Below are 3,068 nucleotides of genomic sequence, written 5' to 3'. Positions count from 1 at the left end.
TCATATGCTGGCAAAACTGGACCAATAATTATTTTGTGGACGCCAGCAAAACTCTATCCGTTTGGTCGCGAATCTTGTAGATAGAAGAATATGGCTGATTGGTAATTCTAAACATGGTGTCAGTTAAATTGCATATATAAATTACATTTACCTGTTCATAAATTGGAACGAATATGGTGAGATTTATAAATGGGTTGTCAATTTTGAACTAGTAGTTTCGTTCACAAAATGTGTTCAAACACATCTTCTTTCAGTGAATCCTAGTAGCGTCCACTTTAATTGCCTTATGTAGTTATGAGTTATTGTGACCAATGTTTGGATTGATAGTTTCAAATAAATTGAGCTTTTAGTAGAGGGTTAATATTGAATGTCTCAGAATCTGTTCAAGCAAAGGCTACAAAAATAATGTCAAACTGCTCACATACTTGTTTGTGACGAACGATATCAAAGTTTCCTTCATATATTTGGTTGTGCACCGAGGATGTGTTTTGAATGGAAGTATGTGTTATAGACTACAAATACATTCAGAATTTGAAAATGCAATGGCACTATTCCTATTAAAGAGTGCCAATATTGTCAAGTTAAAAGAGTTCAGTGACCAATGTGCTCAAATATGTGTCTGGAAGAGGGAAGAACAAGTGCATGGTGTGGCGAAGGTTCAGCAAACACACATTTGGGAATATATAGTAAAACATACTGGATCAATCTTCATCTTACTAATCACTTGTTTACATGGAACTATGACCTAGTGAAATGATTATTTATCTCATGAGACGGTCTATTGGTTAACCTTTACTTCCAGGAATTCGATTACAATTTAATGTAAAGGTAAAAAAAGTAAGATATAGCTGCTGAGTTTTCAGTTTGCAATCAATGCATATAACCGAGATTCACCTCTCCAGCATTCAATCTCAATTGTCTAACGCTACCTATCATCTAAAAGCCAGGTGACACATATCGACACTATAAATGATTGTACTTGAACAGATATTCCACACATTTCAAACATGCATGCATTCCATACTATGGCAAATCTCAAACACGATTGGAGCTCAGTTGAGAGAAGTGATTGAACTGACTTCAACTGTTGTTAAGCGTCATGTATTTTATCATCAATTCATACCAGTTAGTAATCTTCTTGATAATTCAAAACTTTAAGTGATGTTGAGGATAATCAGCTCATAAAACACTAGTTTCTACTTGTTCAACTAAAACAGAAAGCTATTCAGTACATCTCGACAATTACATGTTACATTATTCAGGAAAATTGTATACGGATTTTTATAATTATGTCGATTTTCGTAATGTAACTATACAAAAGACCATCACGATTTTCAAAATAAATGACTGAACTAGTTCGTGTATGACATAATATGGCAAGTTATTAAATGGATTACTACATCTGGGTGGGCTGATTGAATGACCTTTAGCTAACTGTCTGGAAATGAGATCATATGCACTCATTTCATGTGATTGATGTTGAGCTTGAGCTGATGGTCAGATTTAGGTTTATTGAAAGTATCACAATGATGAATTGTGAAAATATAACTTTTATAACGCCATACGCTGTTTCAACGCAAAATATCCTGGTTGATGTACAATACAGCAGAATATCAAGGGGATATTTTGTGTGCATGATTTTGTATGTATGATTATAGAATTTGTCAAAATTATTTTATTTAGTAAATCAATAAATACAGTGTCATTACAAAATTTGAGGAATGCAATGATTCATGTCTCATCATTAATACCTTATGTTTAGGATAACTATCTAAACTACAATACACGAAGTGAGCACGGGTGATAGCATGCACGAAATGGTACGTAATTTTGACCAAATTTCCAGTGACAGATATCGCTCCATGATTTGTTACTGAGGTGATGAAGAATGTGGATTTAGATATGAAATGCAAACGCATAAAACACGTCTGATGTGAACAGTGCAATGAACTAGTCCGTAATAGTTTATTACAAGCTAAGACACAATAACCAATGACATTGTAACAAATACACTCTACTGTAATATTCATGAAATCGTAAATTCATAATTTCGTCATTGATAGCATAATGTCATACTGAAAAACGAAATCTAACAGTTATACATTCTGACGCTCAACTGGTCTGATTTGTCTTCAATTAATCTACACTGGTATTCAGTGGCTAAAACTATCAAACGCATACTTCATTAGATACAAATGAATTAGTGTATCATGACAGTGGACTGTGAACAAAGATGAACTAGTTACACTGAATATGGAATGATGCTGTCAGTTAAGTGCAAGACTCAGCAATTTTTCTAAGCATTACAGATTCTCGTTAGAATTTTCAAACAGAGAGTGATGATTCACAAAAATGTTTACATTTATTAAGTTATTCATTTAAGGCATCAAACTCACTTTACTCTCTCTTCAAACCTTTATGTTATGATAGAACGCATTTTACTCGAATAGTGGTATATCGCGTTATGTATTAGTAGGCAGCTCAACCTTCTCAACATCATATTTACATCATCCACTTAGTTAACAAAGAAGGAACGAATTGAGCGAAGAAATTTCTTTTCAATTAGTTTTTCATCATGGCTCTACACTAATATATATACGTTTTACAATAATAATATAATACTCATCGAGTGGATATGTTACGTAATGATCATTACATAATGACATTTAAATTAACATTCAGTAATTGGAAGAGAGAGGATTATTAATATTCAAAGTAATCAAGAAGTTGCTATGTTGCGTAATATAAGAAACAAAGAAGGAATAGAATTTTACCGGATGGTCAATGGGATGGTAGTTGCGTAAGAATCAAGAGATGAATGTTGAGAAGTTATTAAGTTCAAAAGCAACAGAAATAAAATTACAAAAGTTTTAAAAAAAAAATGGAAGAAGTATGAAAAATAGTTCTTTTGAAGGAAATCTTAAACTGATGACCAGGGCAGGGAAAGTGGTTGTACGAATTTCTTTTGGATGCAAAGGTCAGGTTTGTGAACATGGATTGCGATGGCTTCCGCAATGTGCAAAAGGCGCACTCGTAAACCATGTGGTAGATTTGATGGAATATTGTAG

The sequence above is a fragment of the Schistosoma haematobium genome, chromosome 2 (assembly GCF_000699445.3).
Source record: "Schistosoma haematobium chromosome 2, whole genome shotgun sequence".
Lineage (NCBI taxonomy): Eukaryota > Metazoa > Platyhelminthes > Trematoda > Strigeidida > Schistosomatidae > Schistosoma > Schistosoma haematobium.
This window is presented reverse-complemented; position numbering follows the sequence as displayed.